Raw genomic sequence first — 26,193 nt, forward strand, 5'->3', positions numbered from 1 at the left:
AGGTAGCTCAATTTGTGCTGGTGTGCTCCATGTTGCACAACTTGGCTATCAGGAGTGGACAAGAATTGCCAGAACGGTCTGACAGTCCACCTCAGGAGAGAGAGGAAGAGGAGGACGAGGAAGTGGATGCTGATTTTGGGCCACACAACAGGCTGATGCTGAAGCCATGCTCCCGCCTCCCTATAGACCACATGAAAGGGCCCTTGGTGGCATCATAGCTGCAAGACTCTTAGGTCAGGAGCTCATAAATGAGCGCTTTACCTGAAAAAACGTTGATGGTATTTACAAGGCTGACACTGCTGGGTGTGCACGTCATACATCAATGCTGGGCATCATCTTGGTGACAGTTAAAGTTGATTCAAGTTAAGTGTAATTATACCCTTTGATGTTACGGAATCACCAGTGTATAACGGTGCAGCTATCTGAGCCAATGTGCATCAAGGTTATGTTAAATAAAAAACATTTAAACCGACCGTTTGTCTGAAATCATAAGTATATCTGTAAAAACCAACCCTTCCCGCCGCCTCCCTTCTCATCCCCACCTCTACCCCTTCCCCTTCCCCTCCTGACTCCAAGCCGCCTGGCTGAGGAGTTCCTCAGGCGCTGCTTCATTGAGGGGGATGTGGGGGGGGGATGACGGCCGAACCGCTGCTTGGACGGATACGGGAGAGGATGAGCCTGACGTGGGAACTGTCATGTTTGTAACTACAATGTAACATCACTGTATTACTGTATACACTCAACACAGATGCGCACCTTGACCACAGGGGATGAACTTGTGGGTGACACTCCTTATCTGATCACTCAAGTATTTAAAGGGAGGTCCAATGCAGGGTCATCACTTCTGGAGTGCTGAATAAAGAGTTAAGGTCACTGAGTGGTCTTGTTCCTGGAATGTGCCTCGTGTGGTTTCATGCTGTAGAGTAAGGACTTTACAGGAACATGCTCTGATCCAGAAGGAAATGTTGCTCCTGACTCTCATGTGTCGTTGGCAATGGGGGTGCAGCACTTTGGAGTGCAGTGCCGCGCTCCGGGACCACTGGGAGCCCTCTGCCACCAGTGTTCCTGGCTACCAGCTGCAGGGCCTCCTCCATCCCTTCCATGTTATATATTATTTGTTGGACAAAAACTCAGTGCCAACTATGTTCTGGTTGCTTCGTAGGCTTTTTGCTGCTGGTGAATCTCCCTCGTGCCTCCCACATCAGCTAAACAAGCATACACCACACACGCTTTTAATCCCTCTCTGCTCCCTCTCTCTGTGTCTCCTCTTCTGTAATGATGACCCCTGACCTCCTGAATCATGGGAAATGAGCGTTGCCTGCCGTTGCTAAGGATGGCGACACTTTACGGCAGCAGGTCAGAGAGATTTAAAGCTAATGCCCATTTCAGATCGCTCGTGGTAACGCCCAATTTGTAAAATGGAGACTAGGGGCTTTGAGAATAGGCGACAAGACGGCGATCTGAAAACCCATTTTTACCGCCCACACCGTAAATACTGCCCATTTTTGGGCGATCTGCACAAAAGTGTAAAATCTAGCCCATTCTCTTTAATCAATACTGCCACACCATCTCCTATCATTCATTCCCTATCTTTCCTGAACACCCTATATCCAGGAATATTTAATACCCAATCCTGTCCTTTTTTGAGCCATGTCTCAGTTATCACCACAACATCATATTCCCTAGGTGGCTATTTGCACCTGCAGTTCACCAATTTTATTTACTATGCTTCGCGCATTCACATACATACACTGCAAACCCATCTTAGACCATCCTGTGTTCTCTCTTAGTTTGACACCACCTAATACCTTACTATTTCTTACTTTAGTGCTCTCTGCCTCTCTCAATCCTTTGAGCACTTTAATTCCTCTTGCTAATGCTACATCCTGATGCCCATTCCCCTGCCAAATTAGTTTAAACCCTCCCCAACATCACTATCAAACTTCCCGGCGAGGATATTGGTTGAGGTGCAACCCGTCTGGCCTGTACAGGTCCCACCTCCCCCAGAACCGGTCCCAATTCCACAGGAATCTGAAGCCCTCCCTCCGACACCGACAGCCATGCATTCATTTGCTCTGTCCTCCTATTTTTATACTCATGCGCAAGTGGCACCGGGAGTAATCCTGAGATTACTACCTTTCAGGTCCTGCTTTTTAATCTCCTTCCAAGCTCCCTAAAATCTGCCTGCAGGGCCTCATCCCTCTTTCTACCTATGTCATTGGTACTGATATGGACCACGACCTTTGGCTGTTCACCCTCAGAATGTTCTGCAGCGGCTGAGAGACATCCTTAACCCTGGCACCAGGGAGGCACCATACCATCCTGGAGTCACATCTGCTCCCCTATCAAATCCTCTACCACCAGTGCTCTCCCACTCTTCTTCCTCCCCCACTGAGCCACCCGTGGTGCCGTGGACATTGCTCTGGCTGTACTACCCAGAGGCACCATCGCCCCCACCAGTACTCCAAACAGAAGATATTTCATAACACTCAACAAAAGTATATTCCAGTGAGCAGGAAAGACTTTAAGAGAAGGGAGAACCATCCGTGGTTAATTAAGGAAGTAAAGGATGGTGTTAAATTGAAAACAATGGCATACAATGTGGCGAAGACTAGTAGGAAGCCAGAGGATCGGGAAATTTTTTAAATCAGCAAAGGACGACTAATAATATTATGAAGAGAAGGAAGATAGAGTATGAGAGTAAACTAGCAAGAAATATAAAAACAGAGAATAAGAGTTTCTACAGGTATATAAAAAGGAAAAGAGTAGCTAATGTACTGCAATGTAAGTAAATGTTGGTCCCTTAGAGGATGAAACTGGGAAATTAATAATGGGGAACAGGAAAATGGTGGAGACTTTGAACAAATATTTTGTATCGGTCTTCACGGTAGAATACATTAAAAGCATCCCAATAATAGATAATCAAGGGGCTATAGGCAGGGGGGAAACTTAAAACAATCACTATCACTAAAGAAAAAGTACTCGGTAAAATAATGGGACTAAAGGTGGACAAGTACCCTGAGTCTGATGGCCTGCATCCAAGAAGTAGTTACAGAGATAATGGAAGCCTTTGTTGTAAACTGCCCAAATTCCCGGAATTCTGGAGAGGTCCCAGTGGATTGGAAAACCACAAATATAATGCCCCTATTTAAGAAAGGAGTCAGACAGAAAGCAGGAAAGTTTAGACCAGTTAGCCTAACATCTGTCGTTGGGAAAATGCTGGAGTCCATTATTATGGAAGCAATAGCAGGACATTTGGAAAAGTATAATGCAGTCAAGCAGAGTCAGCATGGTTTTATGAAAGGGAAATCAGGTTTGACAAATTTGCTGGAGATTTTTGAGGATGTAACGAGCAGGGTGGATAAGAGGGACCAGTGGATGTGGTGTATTTCGATTTCCAGAAGGCATTCAGTAAGGTGTCACATAAAATGTTACAGTACAAGATAAAAGTTCACGGGGTTGGGGGTAATATATTAGCACGGATAGCGGATTGGCTAACTAACAGAAAACAGAGAGTCGGGATAAATGGGTCATTTTCTGGTTGGCAAACAATAACCAGTGGGTTGCCGCAGGAATTGGTGCTGGGGAACTCAACTATTTACAACCTATATTATCTTCTTCTTAGGTGGTCCCTCGAATCAAGTATGACTTACTTCCATGCCAAAAAAGGATGAGTTCAATTAGTTCACAGGTGTTTCAACGAAGGATCTAATATTCCAGGATCCAAACTGCATATTGAAGAGTGGATGATGCCTATGCGTGGATTTTTTTTTAACGTGTGGTGGCCATTGCACACCAGCCACCACACGGGTTCGACAGAGCTTGGTCTTGGTCCACTGGCAAGGGTTAACCAAGACGAATGGAGACCAACTCTGCTGCACGGACCTAGTGCGCACACGTATCGCAGAGTGGGCTGACCCGTGTTGCCCCTAAGCCCTCGCCTCTCCTGGGCCACAATCACGACACTCCACGATCTCTCGCCGCTCCTGCGCCCCGACCTCACCGCTCCTGCTGTACCTGCCCACGCTCCAATCAGTGACATGGATTATGGTGACACCCAATCCAGTCACCCTCTTCACTGCTGTCGCCCTCCTGCAGCAGCGCACGCTGCTCCCTGGAGTGGTATGGGGCCACGCTGCTCCTCATTTTAAGGCCCCGACCTGCCGCAGATGTTCCCTTGCAGGTCGGGGCCGTACCGGATGACTTTATTAATGACTTGGATGAAGGGACCAAGTGTAATGTAGCCAAGTTTGCTGATGATACAAAGATGGATGGGATATCAAGTTGTAAGGAGGACACAAACAATCTGCAAAGGAATATAGACAGGCTAAGTGAGTGGGCAAACATTTGGAAGACGGAGTATAATGTGGGATAGTGTGAGGTTATCCACTTTGGCAGGAAAAATAAAAACACAAATTATTATTTAAATGATGAGAAACTACTAAAAGCTGCAAAACAGAGGGATCTGGGGGTCCTTGTACATGAAACGCAAAATTTAGAATGCAGGTATAGCAAGTAATCAGGAAGGCAAATGGAATGTTGGCCTTTATTGCAAGGGGGATAGGGTATAAAAGCAGAGAAGTTCTGCTGCAACTGTACAGGGTATTGGTGAGACCACACCTGGAGTACTGCATACAGTTTTGCTCTCCTTATTTAAGGATATACTTGCATTGGAGACAGTTCAGAGAAGATTCACTAGGTTGATTCCGGAGATGAGGGGATTGACTTATGAAGATAGGATGAACAGGTTGGGCCTATATGCATTGGAGTTCAGAAGAATGAGAGGTGATCTTATCAAAATAACATACTGAGGGGGCTTGATAAGGTCGATGGAGAGAGGATGATTCCACTCGTGGGAGAATTTAAAACTAGGGTCCATAGTTTAACAATAAGGGCTCGCCCATTTAGAACTGATTTGAGGAGGAATTTCTTCTCTCAGAGGGTCATGAATCTTTGGAATTCTCAGCCCCAGAGAGTTGTGGAGGCTGGGTCATTGAATATATTTAAGGCGGAGATAGACAGATTTTTGAGCAATAAGGGAATTAAGGGTTATGGGGAGCAGGCAGGGAAGTGGAGCTGAGCCCAAGATCAGATCTTATTAAATGACGGAGCAGACTCAAGAGGCCAAATGGCCTAATCCTGCTCCTAATTCTTATGTTCTTATGTAATACTGGTTGGAGAGTGAGATGCACTCAGGGGACTCCTGTCCTCCCTGCCTGGTCCTCCTCTTCTGTCTGTCGGTCACTTATTCCCTCTCTGCCGGGTGAGCACCTGCTGAACCGTGCTGTCCACGATGCTCTCAGCCTGGTGGATGCACCACAGTTACTCCAGCTACTGTTCAAGCTCTGAAACCCGGAGCTCGAGCTCCTCCAGCTGACGACACATCCTGCACATGTGATTGTCGAGGACACAGGAAATGTTCTGATATTTCCACATGGCAAAGAATGCTTGAGACTGAGCTGCCCTGCCATGCCTCTATTTAATAGACTAAGAACTAACTTAGAAGAAATAAACTTAAAGCTTAAATACTACACTCACCAGCTACTCACCAATCAGCTCCTTCTCTTGTGCTGACGTCACTTTAGGTTTTTTACCATGATGTCACTCTTTCAAATTCTACCTGTTTTGAGTTGCTCCCAGCTCCTGTCTCGGTCAACTCTCACTGCCAGAGGGGGAATGAAGGAGAAACTTGTTTACGCAACAAATTATGATCTGGAACGCACTGCCTGAAAGGACATTGGAAGCAGATTCAACAATGACTTTCAAAAATGAATTGGATAAATAATTGATAAGAAAGAAAAGAAAGAAAGACTTGCATTTATATAATGCTTCACAGCAAATGAAGTACATTTGAAGTGTAGTCACTGATGTAATGTGGGAAACGAGACAGCCAATTTGCACACAGCAAGCTCCCACAAACAGCAATGTGATCATGACCAGCGAATCTGTTTTTTTGTTGTGCTAGAACATAAGAACATAAGAAATAGGAGCAGGAGTAGGCCATTTGGCTCCTCGAGCCTGATACACCATTCAATAAGATCATGACTGATGTGATCTTGGCCTCAACTCCACTTCCCTGCCTGCTCCCCATAATGTTGGTTGACGGATAAATATTGGCCCAGGACACGAGGGATAACTCCCTTGTTCTTCTTTGAAATAGTGCCATGGCATCTTTTACGTCCATTTGAAAGAGCAGACAGGACCTTGGTTTAACGTTTCATCCGAAAGACGGCACCTCCAACAGTGCAGAACTCCCTCAGCACAGCACTTGATTGTCACCCGAGATTTTTTTTTTAATTGGCAGGGCTATGGGGAAAGAGAGGTGGAGGGGGACTAATTGGATTGCTCTTTCAAAGAGCTGGCACAGGCACGATGGGCTGAATGGCCTCCTTCTGAGCTGTGTGGCTCTATGGCTCACCATTGGTTTGTTGCTTTACGTCACATGACCAGTAGTTTTTTTCATACAAGATTGTGGGGTAGAAATTGATCGCGGTGGAAAAAAAATTGGGGATGGGAAGGGGGGCGGTGGGGGGGATAGCAAGCATCCGTTTCGCTACCACCCGTTCTGCACTATCGCATAAGAGGAATATCTAACCCTACGCCTGGAAGTCAGGATGGTCAGAGTAGACATAGTAGAAAGAGTGCCTTTTACTGGAAAAAAATAATATATGCCAATCAACAGGGATGGTATACCCAGAGCTCTTAGGAGAGACTTGAAATACTGGGATTATTTGCACTGGGGCAGAGGCAGGTCTTTGGAGGTTCACCCGAGATTCTCAGGGAAGGTGAGAGAATCCCAGTGGGCGGATCTCCAAGGTCATCGGGTTAGAAATTCAGTACCGCCCGCTTTAAGGCGGTGACGTCACCGGGGCGGCATCTACCCCGTCAAGGTGTGATATTCAGTGGTATCACCCCAAGAGAAGAGTGGGGCGCTAAGTTCTACACTCCTCTTCAAGCACTACCGGAGCAGTAACGCAAGAGGACTACTCAATTTTTTGGTGCTAGGATGCCGGCATACTGGCGCCTGAAGATGAACACATAAATCCTGGTGAAAATTTCAACGAACTTCACCCACACTTCCCCACTGCTGCAACAAATAAATAGAAGTTTAAAAACTGAAATGACAGCACATACCTTGCAATATGGACGATATCGCCACGGGATCGTCGCCGGACCGACTGCTTTCCCCTGCCGGTCTCAGCACCAGGCACTACTGCAGGTGAAAGAGCGAATTTAGCAAACTCGGCGGTATGGGGGCGTCGCACACTCTGTGATATCACATAGTGGGCGGGGCTAGCAAGCGCAGTGCAAACTGTCAGCACTGCCGTTAAACCTCCACTGAAGTTCGCAGCAGGCGCTGACGCGCAGCGTTCGGGCGGGAGGTATTTAGCGGCTGCTTGGCGCCCCTCGTGGGCGCGAATGGTGGCGCTTAACATCTGAATGTCTAACCCGTTAGATTTGCTGTCCCTCTCACATTAGATTTCTGCACTTCTCTAAGCATTTCCTGTATTATTTTCCTTTATGTCCTTCAGCGGGAATTGGGAAATGTGTCTTGGCAGGGTAGCTGTAACGTAACAGCAATAACAGAGTGTTAAAAAATGATTACGAAAGGGAAGATGGACTATGAAAGTTGTTATATATGTAAACTTGTATTCACTCTGTACAGCCACTAGAGGGCTCATCCCCTGGAGTCCCAAAGGATTGCATAATCCCTTGGGAGCACAGGTATTTAAGGAGGCCTCACAGGTTGGAGAGGCACTCTGGAGACCTGCGATAAAAGACTAAGGTCACACTTTACTTTGAACTCACAATGTTCAGTCTGATTCTTTCTCCATACATAACAACTGGTGATGAGATACAGATAGCAAACCCAAAGATGCAGAGAACAGTGAGCATCCTGGAGAAATTCTCAGAGGGAGATGATTGGGAAACATTTGTGGAGCGACTCGACCAATACTTCGTGGCCAACGAGCTAGATGGGGAAGAGAGCACTGCCAAACGAAGGGCGATCCTCCTCACCGTCTGTAGGGCACCAACGTATGGCCTCATGAAGAATCTGCTCACTCCAGTAAAACCCACGGAGAAATCATATGATGATTTGTGCACACTGGTCCGAGAGCATTTGAACCCGAAGGAAAGCATTCTGAAGGCGAGGTACCGTTTCTACACCTACAAAAGGTCTGAAGGCCAGGAAGTGGCAAGTTATGTCGCTGAGCTAAGACGCCTTGCAGGACATTATGAATTTGAGGGACATTTGGAGCACATGCTCAGAGACATTTTCGTGCTTGGCATTGGCCACGAAACCATACATCGCAAACATTTGACTGTAGAGACCCCAACCTTGAGTAAGGCCATAGCGATAGCCCAGGTGTTCATTGCCACCAGTGACAATACTAAGTAAATTTCTCAGCACAGAAGTGCTGCTACAAGTGCTGTGAACAAAGTGATGTTATTTTCGAATCATAACTTACTGGGCAGGTCACAGATTCCTGCAGCTGCAAGTCCGCAGATGTCTCAGAGTCCACCATCAAGGATGATGAATGCAAGGTCATTAACACCTTGTTGGCGATGTGGGGGTGATCATTGTTTCCATTCATGACGATTCAAAGGGTTATTTTGCAAGGGCTGTGGAACAATGGGACACCTCCAACGTATGTGCAGGCAAGCTGCTAATCCTGTTAAACCTGCAAACCACCATGTTGCAGAGGAGGACAGATCCATGGAGGATCATGATGAACCAGAGCCTCAGACCGAGGAGGCAGAGGTACGTGGGGTGCACACATTCACCATAAAATTGTCCCCTGATAATGCTGAATGTTGAACTAAATGGACTCCTGGTGTCAATGGAGGTGGACACGGGCGTGAGCCAGTCCATCATGGGCAAAAAGACTTTCGAAAAATTGTGGTGCAACAAGGCCTCAAGGCCAGTCTTAACTCCAGTTTGCACAAAACTAAGAACTTACACGAAAGAACTGATTCCTGTAATCGGCAGAGCTACCGTAAAGGTCTCCTACGATGGAGCGGTGCATAAGCTACCACTCTGGGTGGTACCGGACGATGGTCCCACGCTGCTCGGCAGGAGCTGGCTGGGAAAGATACACTGGAACTGGGACGATGTCTGATCGCTATTGCCCGCTGACGACACTTCGTGTGCACAGGTCTTAAACAAATTTCCTTCGCTGTTCGAACCAGGCATCGGGAAATTCCAAGGAGCAAAAGTACAGATCTACCTAATTCCGGGGGCGAGACCCATTCATCACAAGAGGAGAGCAGTACCGTACATGATGAGAGAAAGGGTAGAGATCGAGCTAGACCAGCTGCAAAGAGAGGGCATAATTTCACCGATCAAGTTCAACGAGTGGGCCAGTCCTATTGTCCCTCAAGCGAGACGGCACCGTCAGAATCTGTGGCGATTACAAAGTAACTATCAATCGTTTCTCCCTGCAGGACCAATACCCACTATCAAAGGCCGATGACCTCTTTGCAATGCTGGCGGGAGAAAAGACGTTCACGACGCTGGATCTGACTTCAACCTACTTGACGCAGGAACTGGAGGAATCATCGAAGGGCCTCACCTGCATCAACATTCACAAAGGTCTTTTTATTTATAACAGATGCCCGTTTGGAACTCGATCAGCGGCGGTGATATTCCAGAGAAACATGGAAAGCTTACTGAAGTTGGTCCCGCACACCGTGGTCTTCGAGGACAATATTTTGGTCACAGGTTGGAACACAGTCGAGCATCTACAGAACCTGGAGGAGGTTCTTAGTCGACTCAACCACGTGGGGCTCAGGTTAAAATACTCAAAGTGCGTTTTCCTGGCGCCTGAGTTCTTGGGAAGGAGGATTGCGGCGGACGGCATCAGACCCACCAATGCGAAGACGGAGGCAATCAAGAATGCACTGAGGCCACAGAATGTGATGGCCCTGTTCTATTTTGGTAACTTCTTACTGGGACTCAGCACACTGTTAGAACCACTGCATGTCTTACTATGAAAAGGGGACGAATGGGTTTGGAGCAAAAGTCAAGAAAATACCTTTGTAAAAGCGAGAAAATTGTTATGCTCAAACAAATTGCTTGTGTTTTATGATCCATGTAAGCGTTTGGTACTAGCACGTGATGCGTCATCATATGGCGTCGGGTGTGTATTGCAACAAGCTAATGATTTTGGGAAACTGCAACCAGTTTCTTATGCATCCAAGAGTCTGTCTGAGGCTGAGAGAGCCTACAGCATGATTGAGAAAGAAGCGAAAGAGCGTCGAGAGAGGCGGGATTCGGCGAGAGGCAGCAGCCTTTTAAGGCTCAGCAGTCGGGCAGTCCGGGGAGAGTCGAGAGAGGCGGGAGTCGGCGAGAGGCAGCAGCCTTTTAAGGCTCAGCAGTCGGGCAGTCCGGGGAGAGTCGAGAGAGGCGGGAGTCGGTGAGAGGCAGCGGCCTATAAAGGCTCAGCAGTCGGGCAGTCCAGGGAGCGTCGAGAGAGGCGGGAGTCGGCGAGAGGCAGCGGCCTTTTAAGGCTCAGCAGTCGGGCAGTCCGGGGAGAGAGGTGGTGCATGTACAGCTCCAGCTGGGATAGAAGGCAAAAAGAAGTAGAAAGAAATCAAAAGGTGAGGTCGCAGCCAAGGGGGTAAGTGATTGGCTGGTGATTGGTGAGTAGCTTTTCTTTTTCTTTTTTATATCAGTCAATAACTTTTAACATTGTTGTTGAAATTTAAGTGTATCTAAGGGTTAAGTCATGGCAGGAGAGCTCGGTCACGTGATATGCTCCTCCTGTACCATGTGGGAACTCAGGGACGACACCAGTGTCCCTGACGACTACATGTGTGAGAAGTGTATCCGCCTCCAGCTCCTGACTGACCGCGTTGCGGAATTGGAGCTGAGGGTGGATTCACTCTGGAGCATCCACGATGCTGAGAATGACATGAGTAGCACGTGTAGCGAGTTGGTCTTATCGCAGTTGAAGGGTCCACAGCCAGATAGGGAATGGAAGACCAGCAGGAAGAGCAGTGCAAGGAAGATAGTGCAGGGGTCCCCTGCGGTCATCCCCCTGCAAAACAGATACACCGTTTTAAGTACTGTTGAGGGGAGTGACTCATCAGGGGAGGGTAGCAGCAGCCAAGTTCATGGCACTGTAGCTGGCTCTGTTGCACAGGAGGGCAGGAAAAAGAGTGGGAGAGCGATAGTGATAGGGGATTCAATGGTGAGGGGAATAGATAGGCGTTTCTGCGGCTGCAACCGAGACTCCAGGATGGTATGTTGCCTCACTGGTGCAAGGGTCAAGGATGTCTCGGAGCGGGTGCAGGACATTCTAAAAAGGGAGGGAGAACAGCCAGTTGTCGTGATGCACATTGGTACCAACGATATAGGCAAAAAAAGGGATGAGGTCCTACAAAACGAATTTAAGGAGCTAGGAGCTAAATTAAAAAGTAGGACCTCAAAAGTAGTAATCTCGGGATTGATACCAGTGCCACGTGCTAGTCAGAGTAGGAATCACAGGATAGCGCAGATGAATACGTGGCTTGAGCAGTGGTGCAGCAGAGAGGGATTCAAATTCGTGGGGCATTGGAACCGGTTCTGGGGAAGGTGGGACCAGTACAAACCGGACGGTCTGCACCTGGGCAGGACCGGAACCAATGTCCTAGGGGGAGTGTTTGCTAGTGCTGTTGGGGAGGAGTTAAACTAATATGGCAGAAGGATGAGAACCAATGCAGGGAGACAGAGGGAAACAAAAAGGAGACAAAAGCAAAAGACAGAAAGGAGATGAGGAAAAGTGGAGGGCAGAGAAATCCAAGGCAAAGAACAAAAAGGGCCACTGTACAGCAAAATTCTAAAAGGACAAAGGCTGTTAAAAAAACAAACCTGAAGGCTTTGTGTCTTAATGCAAGGAGTATCCGTAATAAGGTGGATGAATTAACTGTGCAAATAGATGTTAACAAATATGATGTGATCGGGATTACAGAGACGTGGCTCCAGGATGATCAGGGCTGGGAACTCAACATCCAGGGGTATTCAACATTCAGGAAGGATAGAATAAAAGGAAAAGGAGGTGGGGTAGCATTGCTGGTTAAAGAGGAAATTAATGTAATAGTTTGGAAGGACATTAGCTTGGATGATGTGGAATCTATATGGGTAGAGCTACAGAACACCAAAGGGCAAAAAACGTTAGTGGGAGTTGGTCTTATCACAGTTGAAGGGAGGGCATCAAACAGGAAATTAGGGGTGCATGCAATAAAGGTGCAGCAGTTATAATGGGTGACTTTAATATGCACATAGATTGGGCTCGCCAAACTGGAAGCAATACGGTAGAGGAGGATTTCCTGGAGTGCATAAGGGATGGTTTTCTAGACCAATATGTCGAGGAACCAACTAGGATGGAGGCCATCTTAGACTGGGTGTTGTGTAATGAGAGAGGATTAATTAGCAATCTCGTTGTGCGAGGCCCCTTGGGGAAGAGTGACCATAATATGGTGGAATTCTGCATTAGGATGGAGAATGAAACAATTAATTCAGAGACCATGGTCCAGAACTTAAAGAAGGGTAACTCTGAAGGTATGAGGCGTGAATTGGTTAGGATAGATTGGCGAATGATACTTAAGGCGTTGACAGTGGATGGGCAATGGCAGACATTTAGAGACCGCATGGATGAGCTGCAACAATTGTACATCTCTGTCTGGCGTAAAAATAAAAAAGGGAAGGTGGCTCAACCATGGCTATCAAGGGGAATCAGGGATAGTATTAAAGCCAAGGAAGTGGCATACAAATTGGCCAGAAATAGCAGCGAACCCGGGGACTGGGAGAAATTTAGAACTCAGCAGAGGAGGACAAAGGGTTTGATTAGGGCAGGGAAAATGGAGTACGAGAAGAAGCTTGCAGGGAACATTAAGACGGATTGCAAAAGTTTCTGTAGATATGTAAAGAGAAAAAGATTAGTAAAGATAAACGTAGGTCCCCTTCATTCAGAATCAGGGGAAGTCATAACGGGGAACAAAGAAATGGCAGACTAATTGAACAAGTACTTTGGTTCGGTATTCACTAATGAGGACACAAACAAACTTCCGGATATAAAAGGGGTCAGAGGGTCTAGTAAGGAGGAGGAACTGAGGGAAATACTTTTTTGTCGGGAAATTGTGTTGGGGAAATTGATGGGATTGAAGGCTGATAAATCCCCAGGGCCTGATGGACTGCATCCCAGAGTACTTAAGGAGGTGGCCTTGGAAATAGTGGATGCATTGACAGTCATTTTCCAACATTCCATAGATTCTGGATCAGTTCCTATCGAGTGGAGGGTAGCCAATGTAACCCCACTTTTTTAAAAAGGTGTAAGAGAGAAAACAGGGAATTATAGACCGGTCAGCCTGACCTCAGTAGTGGGTAAAATGATGGAATCAATTATTAAGGATGTCATAGCAGCGCATTTGGAAAGAGGTGACATGATAGGTACAAGTCAGCATGGATTTGTGAAAGGGAACTCATGCTTGACAAATCTTCTGGAATTTTTTGAGGATGTCTCCAGTAGAGCGGACAAGGAAGAACCAGTTGATGTGTTATATTTGGACTTTCAGAAGGCTTTCGACAAGGTCCCACACAAGAGATTAATGTGCAAAGTTAAAGCACATGGGATTGGGGGTAGTGTGCTGACATGGATTGAGAACTGGTTGTCAGACAGGAAGCAAAGAGTAGGAGTAAATGGGTACTTTTCAGAATGGCAGGCAGTGACTAGTGGGGTACCGCAGGGTTCTGTGCTGGGGCCTCAGCTGTTTACACTGTACATTAATGATTTAGACGAGGGGATTAAATGTAGTATCTCCAAATTTGCGGATGACATTAAGTTGGGTGGCAGTGTGAGCTGTGAGGAGGATGCTATGAGGCTGCAGAGTGACTTGGATAGGTTAGGTGAGTGGGCAAATGCATGGCAGATGAAATATAATGTGGATAAATGTGAGGTTATCCACTTTGGTGGTAAAAACAGAGAGACAGACTATTATCTGAATGGTGACAGATTAGGAAAAGGAGAGGTGCAACGAGACCTGGGTGTCATGGTACATCAGTCATTGAAGGTTGGCATGCAGGTACAGCAGGCGGTTAAGAAAGCAAATGGCATGTTGGCCTTCATAGTGAGGGGATTTGAGTACAGGGGCAGGGAGGTGTTGCTACAGTTGTACAGGGCCTTGGTGAGGCCACACCTGGAGTATTGTGTACAATTTTGGTCTCCTAACTTGAGGAAGGACATTCTTGCTATTGAGGGAGTGCAGCGAAGGTTCACCAGACTGATTCCCGGGATGGTGGGACTGACCTATCAAGAAAGACTGGATCAACTGGGCTTGTATTCACTGGAGTTCAGAAGAGTGAGAGGGGACCTCATAGAAACGTTTAAAATTCTGACAGGTTTAGACAGGTTGGATGCAGGAAGAATGTTTCCAATGTTGGGGAAGTCCAGAACCAGGGGTCACAGTCTAAGGATAAGGGGTAATCCATTTAGGACCGAGATGAGGAGAAACTTCTTCACCCAGAGAGTGGTGAACCTGTGGAATTCTCTACCACAGAACGTAGTTGAGGCCAATTCACTAAATATATTCAAAAGGGAGTTAGATGAAGTCCTTACTACTAGGGGGATCAAGGGGTATGGCGAGAAAGCAGGAATGGGGTACTGAAGTTGCATGTTCAGCCATGAACTCATTGAATGGCGGTGCAGGCTAGAAGGGCCGAATGGCCTACTCCTGCACCTATTTTCTATGTTTCTCTGTTTTCTCTGTTAGCATGTGTCTATGGGGTAAAGAAAATGCATCAATACCTGTTCGGGCTAAAATTCAAACTGGAAACTGACCATAAGCCACTTATATACCTGTTTTCTGAGAGTAAAGGGATAAACACCAACGCATTGGCCCACATCCAGAGATGGGCGCTCACGTTGTCCGCATACAACTATGCCATCTGTCACAGACCAGGCACAGAAAACTGCGACAATGTTCTCAGTAGGCTGCCATTGCCCACCACAGGGGTGGAAATGGCGCATTCCGCAGATTTAGCCATGGTTATGGAAGCATTTGAGAGTGAGCAATCACCCATTACTGCCCGGCAGATCAAAATCTGGACGAGCCAGGACCCCTTATTATCTCTCGTCAAAAGCTGTGTGCTTCATGGGAGCTGGTCCAGTGTCCTAGTGGAAATGCAGGAAGAGATAAAGATGTTCTAGCGGCGCAAAGATGAAATGTCTTTTCAGGCAGACTGCTTTCTGTGGGGCAATTGAGTAGTGGTTCCCAAGAAGGGCAGAGACACCTTCATCAATGACCTCCACTGTACCAACCCAGGCATCATAATGATGAAAGCGATAGCCAGATCCCACATGTGGTGGCCCGGTATCGATGCAGACTTAGAGTCCTGCTTTCACAGATGTAATACATGCTCGCAGTTAAGCAATGTACCCTGGGAGGCGCCGCTAAGTTTATGGTCTTAGCCCTCCAAACCATGGTCTAGGGTACACGTCGACTATGCAGGATCGTTCTTGGGTAAGATGTTCATTGTGGTTGTAGACGCGTACTCCAAGTGGCTTGAATGTGAGATAATGTCGGCTAGCATGTCCGCTGCCAGTACTGAAAGCCTGCAGGCCATGTGTGTCACACACGGCTTACCCGATGTTCTGGTGAACAACAACAGGCCATGTTTTACCAGTGCTGAGTTCAAAGAATTCATGACCCGTAATGGGATCAAACATGTCATATCTGCCCGGTTTAAACCAGCGTCCAATGGTCAGGCAGAGAGAGCAGTGCAAACCATCAAGCAAGGCTTGAAGAGGGTAACTGAAGGCTCACCCCAGACTCGGCTATCCCAAGTCCTGCTTAGCTACCGCACGAGACCCCACTCGCTCACTGGGATCCCACCTGCTGAACTGCTCATGAAAAGAGCACTTAAGACAAGGCTCTTGTTAGTTCACCCTGATCTACATGAACAGGTATAGAGTAGGCGGCTTCAACAAAGTGCATACCATGACAGCGCAAATGTGTAACGCGAGATTGAAATCAATGATCCTGTATTTGTAATGAATTATGGACATGATCCCAAGTGGCTTCCCGGCACTCTCAAGGCCAAAGAGGGGAGCAGGGTGTTGCAGGTCAAACTTTCAAATGGACTCATTCACCGGAAATACTTGGACCAAATGAAACTCAGATTCACGGACTATCCTGAGCAACCCACCTTGGACCCTACCTTTTTTGATCCCCCAACATACACACCAGTGGCAACTGGCACCACGGTTGACCATGAAGCAGAACCCATCTTCCACAGCAGCCCAGCAGGACCCAACACACCAGGCAGCCCAGCAAGGCCAGCTACACAGCAGCCCAGCGAGGGCCCAACAAATGATTCAACAATACCAGCTTTCACACCGAGATGATCAACCAGGGCAAGAAGGGCCCAAGATCGACTCACATTGTAAATAGTTACACTATTGACTTTGAGGGGGGATTGTTGTTAGATATGTATACTTGTATTTACTCTGTCCATCCACCAGAGGGCTCATCCCCTGGAGGCCCAAGGGATTCCATCATCCTTTGGGAGCACAGGTATTTAAGGAGGCCTCAGAGGTTGGAGAGGCACTCTGGAGATCTGCAATAAAGACTAAGGTCACACTTTACATTGAGCTCACAGTGTTCAGTCTGACTCTTTCTCCATACATAACAAAAGTAAACTAGCACAAAATATATAAACAGATAGTAAGAGTGTCTATAGGTATATGAAAAGGAAAAGATTGGCTAAAGTGAATGTTGGTCCGTTAGAGGACGAGAGCAGGGAATTAGTAATGAGTAACATGGATATGGCAGAAACTCTGAACAAATATTTTGTATCAGTCTTTACGGTAGAGGACACTGACAATATTCCAACAGTGGATAGCCATGGGGCTATAGGGGGGGAGGAACTTAACACAGTCACAATCACTAAGGAGGTGACACTCAGTAAGCTAATGGGACTAAAGGCAGATAAATCCCTGGACCTGATGGCTTGCATCCTGGGGTCTTAAGAGAAGTAGCGGCAGGGATTGTGGATGCATTGGTTGTAATTTACCAAAATTCCCTGGATTCTGGGGAGATCCCACCAGATTGGATAACTGTATATGTAACACCCCTATTTATAAAAGGAGGCAGACAAAAAGCAGGAAACTATAGACCAGTTAGCTTAACATCTGTGGTTGGGAAAATGTTGGAGTTCATTATTAAAGAAGCAGTAGCAGGAAATTTTTGAAAAGGAAAATTCGGTCAGGCAGAGTCAGCATGGATTTATGAAGGGGAAGTCATGTTTGACAAATTTGCTGGAGTTCTTCAAGGATGTAACAAACAGGGTGGATAAAGGGGAACCAGTGGATGGGGTGTATTTGGACTTCCAGAAGGCATTTGACATGGTGCTACATAAAAAGGTTACTGCACAGATAAAAGTTCACAGGGTTGGGGGTAATATATTAGCATGGATAGAGGATTGGCTAACTAACAGAAAACAGAGAGCCGGGATAAATGATTCATTCTCTGGATGGCAACCAGTAACTAGTGGGGTGCCGCAGGGATCAGTGCTGGGACCCCAACTATTTACAATCTATATTAATGACTTGGAAGAAGGGACTGAGTGTAATGTAGCCAAGTTTGCTGATAATACAAAGATGGGAGGAACAGTAATATGTGAGGAGGACACAAAAAATCTGCAAAAGAACATAGACAGGCTTAGTGAGTATGCAAAAATTTGGCAGATGGAATATAATGTGTGAGGTCATGCACTTTGGCAGAAAAAAATAAAAGAGCAAGTTATTATTTAAATGGAGAAAGATTGCAAAGTGCCGCAGTACAGCGGGACCTGGGGGTACTTGTGCATGAAATGCAAAAGGATAGTATGCAGGTACAGCAAGTGATCTGGAAGGCCAATGGTATCTTGGCCTTTATGGCAAAGGGGATGGAGTATAAAAGTAGGGAAGTCTTACTACAGCTATACAGGGTATTGATGAGGCCACACCTGGAATACTGCGTGCAGTTTTGGTTTCCATATTTACGAAAGGATACACTTGCTTTGAAAGCAGTTGAGAGGAGGTTCAATAGGTTGACTCCGGGGATGAGGAGGTTGACTTTTGAGGAAAGGTTGAGTAGTTGGGCCTCTATTCATTGGAATTCAGAAGAATGAGAAGTGATCTTATCAAAACGTATAAGATTATGAGGGGGCTTGACAAGGTGGATGCAGAGAGGATGTTTCCACTGATAGGGGAGACTAGAATTAGAGGGCATGATCTTAGAATAAGGAGCCACCCATTTAAAACTGAGATGAGGAGGAATTTCTTCCCTGATGGTTGTAAATCTGTGGAATTCGCTGCCTCAGAGAGCTGTGGAGGCTGGGACATTGAATAAATTTAAGACAGAAATAGACAGTTTCTTAAACGATAAGGGGATAAGGGGTTATGGGGAGCGGGCAGGGAAGTGGAGCTGAGTCCATAATCGGATCAGCCATGATCTTATTGAATGGCGGAGCAGGCTCAAGGGGCCGTATGGCCTACTCCTGTTCCTATTTCTTATGTTCTTATGGTTCTTATGTTCTTGTGTTGATCTTCAAGTGTTCTCCACATGGAGATTCTCTTCATGAATATCCAAGCATCAAAAACAGTGCAATTTTTATAATCCTACAATTTTAGCTTGACCTCCTAACTATATTCGCTCAGCGATTTCCTAGCCGTGTGCATCAACACTTGTGGGGAGGGAAATGCCTGTAACTGTGTTGGTATTTACAGGAGGCCCCCAACAGTTTGTCAGTCTTTGCACAGGAGTGCCCACATGCATAAAAGTATTTATACTGGGTATTGGGAGTACACCAATATTTATGGGATGTCCCCAGGAACATAGCAGTATTTGCAGTGAGTTCAGAGGAGTCTGTCAGTACTTGCAGGGAATATAATCAGTATTTATAGGGGCTTCCGAAAGTGTATCAATGAGGACAGGGCGGGGCTAATGGGGTAAGGGTGGGGCCAAAGAGGCAGGGCAGGGCCAAGGAGACAGGGCGAGCCCAAAGAGACAGGGCAGGGCTAATGAGAATAGGGTGGGGCCATTGTGACACTGATGAGGTTTCATGATTGTGTTAATATCTACACCAAGTCCTCAGGAGTACATCAGTATTTGTAAGAGGCACCTGAGGATGTATCATCATTTACAGGGAGTTCCCGGGAGAGTGTCAATATTTACAGGGGATCCTCAGGAGTGTGTCACTATTTACAGGGAGTTCCCGGGAGTGTGTCAATATTTACAGCGGGTCCCCGGGAGTGTGTCACTAGTTACAGGAGGTCGCCGGGAGTGTGTCACTATTTACAGCTTGTTCCCGGGAGTGTGTCAGTAATTACAGGGGGTTCCTGGGAGAGTGTCACTATTTACAGGGAGTTGCCGGAAGTGTGTCGTTATTTACATGGGATCCCCAGGAGTGTGTCATTATTTACATGGGATCCCCAAAAGTACGTCATTATTTATAGGAGGTCCCCGGGAGTGTGTCAGTATTTACAGGAGGTTCCCAGAATGCAGCAATATCTACAGGGGTCTCTGGTTGTGGCTCACTATTTACAATACTTAAAAGTTACAACACAGAAACAGGCCATTTGGCCCAACCAATCCACATCAGCCTCCACATGAGCAAATAGTTTGAATCATGTTTACCTGCCCTTTTGCCATATCCCTTCAAACTTTCCTTCCACCACCTCTCCAATCTGATCTGGAATGTTGATGAAGTTTCTGCCTCCACCGCTAACCCTGGGAGTGAATCGCACAGCCTTACAACTCTGTTTGAAGAAGTGTCTCCTGCTCTCTGGAGCTGAAATTGCCCCTTTTCATAGCCTCGCTAGTGCCTCCGGTGGGCGCTGATGTGGTGCAATGGCATTATCGCTCGGAGGAGGGAAGGCAGGGAAATTACCCTGGAATCTGGGGGGGGGGCGCTGTGTCGGTAGCGCCGTGCCCCACAGTTCGCGCCCCAGGCCGGCGCACACCCAGCGATGATGTAATTGCCGTGCACTCCGACCCCTCACTGCCCCATGCCGACCCCTCTGTGCTCTGCAGGGGAAATTGCCGCGCGGGTCGCGAAACTGGCGCGGGCCGATGTTAACCGGCGCTGGGGCACCCCTTAAAGGGGAGGTCTTTAGCGCCCCAGGCAGCCACCTTTATTTGTCAGCCGACTCTTAGGCCCCTCGCGTTAACCGGACCGCCATCGTGCAGCCCAGTACACTGTTTTGCGAGCCGCGCTGCTAGCCCGGTCGATCGTGACCCTGGTGGTCAGGTAGCGGCCACCAAAACAGCCTGCAGAGAGCGCAGCGGCCCTCCTCTTTAAATGATGGCAGGGACATTGTAGCGCAAGCACTATGTGGAGCATCCGCCTGGAACTGGCCTCCTCAACGCGCCACCAGACTCAGCACCGTGCCACTTCCCCGGGAGCGTCCCTCCAAAGACGCGGAGTGCCGGTCACAGGGCTGCCGCTCACGCACGGCCCAATTCTGCGTCGGAGACGGGCGCAGGAAGTCCCGGCCCCAGAAAGTTACCGCCTCTAATCGGGGCGAGGGGCAATTTAGCAGCCAAGGAGTTCCCAGAGTGTTTCAGTAGTTACCGGGAGTTCCCGGATATTTTAATATTTACAAGAGGTCGGTGGGAACTTTAATATCTGCAGGAGGTTGCTGGACTTGTATCATAGAAACATAGAAACATAGAAAATAGGTGCAGGAGTAGGCCAATTGGCCCTTCGAGCCTGCACCGCCATTCAATAAGATCATGGCTGATCATTCCCTCAGTACCCCTTTCCTGCTTTCTCTCCATACCCCTTGATCCCTTTAGCCGTAAGGGCCATATCTAACTCCCTCTTGAATATATCCAATGAACTGGCATCAATAACTCTCTGCGGCAGGGAATTCCACAGGTTAACAACTCTCTGAGTGAAGAAGTTTCTCCTCATCTCAGTCCTAAATGGCCTGCTCCTTATCCAAAGACTATGTCCCCTGGTTCTGGACTTCCCCAACATCGGGAACATTCTTCCCGCATCTAACCTGTCCAGTCCCATCAGAATCTTATACGTTTCTATGAGATCCCCTCTCATCCTTCTAAACTCCAATGAATAAAGGCCCAGTTGATCCAGTCTCTCCTCATATGACAGTCCAGCCATCCTGGGAATCAGTCTGGTGAACCTTCGCTGCATTCCCTCAACAGCAAGAACGTCCTTCCTCAGATTAGGAACTAAAACTGAACACAATATTCCCGGTGAAGCCTCACCAAGGCCCTGTACAACTGCAGTAGGACCTCCCTGCTCCTATACTCAAATCCCCTAGCTATGAAGGCCAACATACCATTTGCCTTCTTCACCGCCTGTTGTACCTGCATGCCAACCTTCAATGAATGATGAACCATGACACCCAGGTCTTGTTGCACCTCCCTTTTTTCTAATCTGCTGCCATTTAAATAATATTCTGCCTTCGAGTTTTTGCCCCAAAATGGATAACCTCACATTTATCCACATTATACTGCATCTGCCATGCATTTGCCCACTCACCTAACCTGTCCAAGTCACCCTGCAGCCTCTTAGCATCCCCCTCACACCGCCACTCAGTTTAGTGTCATCTGCAAACTTGGAGATATTACACCCAATTCCTTCATCCAAATTGTTAATGTATATTGTAAAGAGCCAGGTTCCCAGCACTGAGTCCTGCGGCACTCCACTAGTCACTGTCTGCCATTCTGAAAAGGACCCGTTTATCCTGACTCTCTGCTTCCTGTCTGCCAACCAGTTCTCTATCCACGTCAGTACGTTACCCCCAATACCATGCGCTTTGACTTTCCACACCAATCTCTTGTGCGGGACCTTGTCAAAAGCCTTTTGAAAGTCCAAATACACCACATCCACTGGTTCTCCCTTGTCCACTCTGCTCGTTACATCCTCAGAAAATTCCAGAAGATTCGTCAAGCATGATTTCCCTTTCATAAATCCATGCTGACTTGGACCGATCCTGTCACTGTTTTCCAAATGCACTGCTATTTCATCCGTAATGATTGCTTCCAACATTTTCCCCACTACTGATGTGAGGCTAACCGGTCTATAATTACCCGTTTTCTCTCTCCCTCCTTTTTTAAAAAGTGGTGTTACATTAGCTACCCTCCAGTTCATAGGAACTGATCCTGAGTCAATAGACTGTTGGAAAATGATCACCAATGCATCCTCTATTTCTAGGGCTACTTCCTTAAGTACTCTGGGATGCAGACTATCAGGACCCGGGGATTTATCAGCCTTCAATCCCATCAATTTCCCTAACACAATTTCCCGCCTAATAAGGATATTCTTCAGTTCCTCCTTCTCACTAGACCCACTGTCCCCTAGTACATTTGGAAGGTTATTTGTGTCTTCCTTCATGAAGACCGAACCAAAGTATTTGTTCAATTGGTCTGCCATTTCTTTGTTCCCCGTTACAAATTCACCTGAATCCGACTGCAAGGGACCTAGTCTTCACTAATCTTTTTCTCTTCACATATTTATAGAAGCTTTTGCAGTCAGTTTTTATGTTCCCTGCAAGCTTCCTCTCGTATTCTATTTTCCCCCTCTTAATTAAACCCTTAGTCCTCCTCTGTTGAATTCTAAATTTCTCCCAGTCCTAAGGTTTGTTACTTTTTCTCGCCAATTTATATGCCTCTTCCTTGGTTTTAACACTATCCTTAATTTCCCTTGTTAGCCACGGTTGAGCCACCTTCCCTGTTTTATTTTTACTCCAGACAGGGATGTACAATTGCTGAAGTTCATCCATGTGATCTTTAAATGTTTGCCATTACTTATCCACCGTCAACCCTTTAAGTATCCTTTGCCAGTCTATTCTAGCCAATTCACGCCTCAGACCGTTGAAGTTAACTTTCCTTAAGTTCAGAACCCTAGTTTCCGAATTAACTGTGTCACTCTCCATCTTAATAAAGAATTCCACCATATTATGGTCACTCTTCCCCAACGGGCCTCGCACAACAAGATTGCTAATAAGTCCCTTCTCATTACACATCACCCAGTCTAGGATGGCCAGCTCTCTAGTTGGTTCCTCGACATTTACAGGAGGTGCCTGGTAGTGTATTGATATATACAGTGAGTTTGTTAATATTTAATATTGGCAGGGAGTCCCCGCGATTGTGTTAATTGCTGCACAAAGGTTTGTCTCCAATCATCATCAACAGCAATTTCAACCCTCAAATCATTGAGGCAACGAGCACAGTCACAAGTTGGGAATGAGTTTGATCCTTGTCTGTTTCAGATACGGCAATGGTCTCAATAATTTTGGGGAATAACATTGTTTTTCTTTCAGTCATGCTGTCTGTTATGTCTTTCGATGCTCTGATAATGACTCCACGAAGCAATGCGTTGTACTTGAACTGTGGTGACCTTCGTCCTTTATTGATAACTCCAGAGTGAGGATCACACGTGGTTGGCTGCCTTTTATACTAGAACAGGCACACCTGTACAGGTAAACTGCAAGTCTCCCACTGCAGTGCCCTCTGGTGGCACACCTTGTAATAGTACAAGCAGTAACCATGTAGGATACATGACATCACTCTCTCCCAAGCCTTTTGTGCAAATCGCCTCTGCATTGACTGTGCTCTTGGCTTAGCTCTATCCGGTTGACCCTTGGCTGGTCGTTTCTATCTTGGGTGAGTAGTTGGTGTTTCGTTGGCAGTAGAGTGCTGTTGGTGTGTCCATGGCCACTCCATTCTCTCCCCCCCCATATATCGATTATGCCGGAGGCTCATTACATTCATATATATTCAAGTCCAGAAAAAAACATTTGCATTAACATCATTACATTTGTGGTTCAGTAGTGAGGCAAGTATATTCGACTGGTGAGATACATTCTTGATGCGTACTAGGAAACGGTACAGGTGTCAGCACCAGTGCCTAAGGACAAGCTCGTTCCAGAACTGCTGGATGGTGTCCAGGTAGTCGAGTGGTGGTGCGGTGCCCAGTGCTGGCAGTGGGAACCCAGTAGGCTCAAGTTGCCTGCTCTTGGGGCTTTTGCCATTGCTCCTAGCGTCGGGCACGTTCACAGATACCTGTTACCTCCCTGTCCTTTCCTTGCACCCTGGGTCGCTGCTGCTCCCTGAGAAGCTGTTGCCTAGCAGTGCACAGGGAACTGCTGACTCGCTTGCCTGGGCATTGCTTGGTTTGGGATCCTGGCTGATCCCGGGCCCATTTGAGAGAACTGTTGCGGGTGACCCTTCATTCCCGGGTATGGCCTTGGTGGCGATAGGGTCTGGGGGCTGTGCCTTAGCACAGTTTGCTCTTGTCTGGGGGCTACGCCTTAGCAAAGTTTACTCTTTCAGGCTCGTGGCAGTTGGTGCCATCGGGTACCTAAGAGGTGGAACAATCAGGGGCAGGATATCGATACCGATGCCGTTGCCCTCCTGAGATCACTTGCTCTATAGCTCGTATGTATTGGCTGCTTGTGGCCACACTCCATGGTGCATAATTCTGGTCCCAGGGACGCAGGCTACTACATTGGGTAGCTCACTGGACCTGTGTGCTCCCATGGGTGTCTGCCCGCTGCATTGACTGAATGCAGTTGAAATCCTACATCACACAACATTTCATTACTCATTATAAATAACCTGTTGCTCCGATCACAATCGCACGCCTTTTCTTTGCTTATTGCATGTACACAACTCTGATCATCAATTGCACATTTTACATCCAACTCACAGTTGCTCTTACATTGACTGAAAATGTGGAACTGTCCTTTTAAGTGTGGTGGGTTGCAGGCCTCCTTTAAGAGAGCCTTGCCATCTTTACCCCAATCCTCTTCTTCGTTTAGTGCCACATGTTGCTCCATCAGCGCTGTACCTTGTGGTCTGGCTGCCGCCATCTTTTTCTTCAGCGCATCATCTTGTGGTTTGGACGCCATATTTCCTCCATCCATGATGTCGACTGCGGTGATCTTCTTCTCCCTGGGTTCTGCCACTGAAGCTGGGAAGTCACCTTTGGATCCAATTGTCTTTCACCGGAGTCCTGCCGTGGAGCCTGGAAGGTGTGTTCAGGTCGTCTCAGCTGGATCATCTCCACGCAGTCGTGCTGAGCGGCCTGTGCCTCGGGTGCTGTGCTGGTCTGCTCTCTTGTGCCGGATCCAACCTCAGGTGGGGGCTTGCTTTGTCTATGAGCCCGGAGGATGTCGATCGCTGGAGGGATGAAGTCTTCCCAACTCCAATGGATCTTCTCCATCGACCTTCTACCAAGTAGCGTTGGTCGATCACCTGCAACAATCCACAGAGGTAACTTGTGCACCACGCCATCATAGAGTACCTTTACATCCGCACTACCAACGACTGGGATAAGTTCATCGGTGTAGGTTCACAGCTTTGCCTGAACCGGGACCAACTTGGGTCATTCAGCTTGATTGTCCCATAGGCTTCTTGATTCATTACTGACTGTCTCACCCCTGTGTCCACTTCCATGAAGACTGGAATGTCATTTATCTCGACTTCCATCCTCAATGGAGAAAAATTGGTGATGCAGGTAAACAGCGATATACGTCATTGTGGGGCTGAGCTGCCTCTCTGCCTATTGTTTCATAATCCGCGCTGGATTCATGGCCATCTGCAGACTATTCATCAACACAATGGGTCATATATCTTTTACACATTCACTGGTGGTGGCCCTTTCTACTGCAGCTTTTACACATAGTCTTTAAGGTGGCACTGGTGAGCCCTGTGATTCCCTCCACAACGCCAGCATGGAGCTACTCGATTAGCTCCTGTCGGCGGACTCTGAGTTAAGGGACTTGGGGGCCTATTCTCTCTTCCCTGAAAAGGTTCACATTCTACAGTCCAGCCTCTAAAAGGCGCCATTCTGTGCACAGTACTTGCCGGGTTTGAGACCTGAGGATGAGACATCTGCCGAGAGCCGCAGGTCGAGGTCATGAATGCCTGGCTCACGGAGATGGCCTTCTGTAGTGTGACTGTGGTATCCACAGACAGTAGCTTATGAAGAAGGCTCTCATGGCTGATTCCAATGACAAAAATGTCCCACAGCGCTTCGGTGAGGTGGTTGCCGAAATCACACGGTGCCGCCAGCCTCCTGAGGTCTGCAGCGTATTTTGCAATGTCCTAGCCTTCGGGCCGTCGGTGGGTGTAAAACTGGTGTTTGGCTGTGAGGATGCTCTCATTGGGCTTGAGTTGTTCTTGGATCAGCGTTACACG

This window comes from Pristiophorus japonicus, chromosome 14 (genome assembly GCF_044704955.1).
Source record: "Pristiophorus japonicus isolate sPriJap1 chromosome 14, sPriJap1.hap1, whole genome shotgun sequence".
In the NCBI taxonomy this organism is placed as follows: Eukaryota; Metazoa; Chordata; class Chondrichthyes; family Pristiophoridae; genus Pristiophorus; species Pristiophorus japonicus.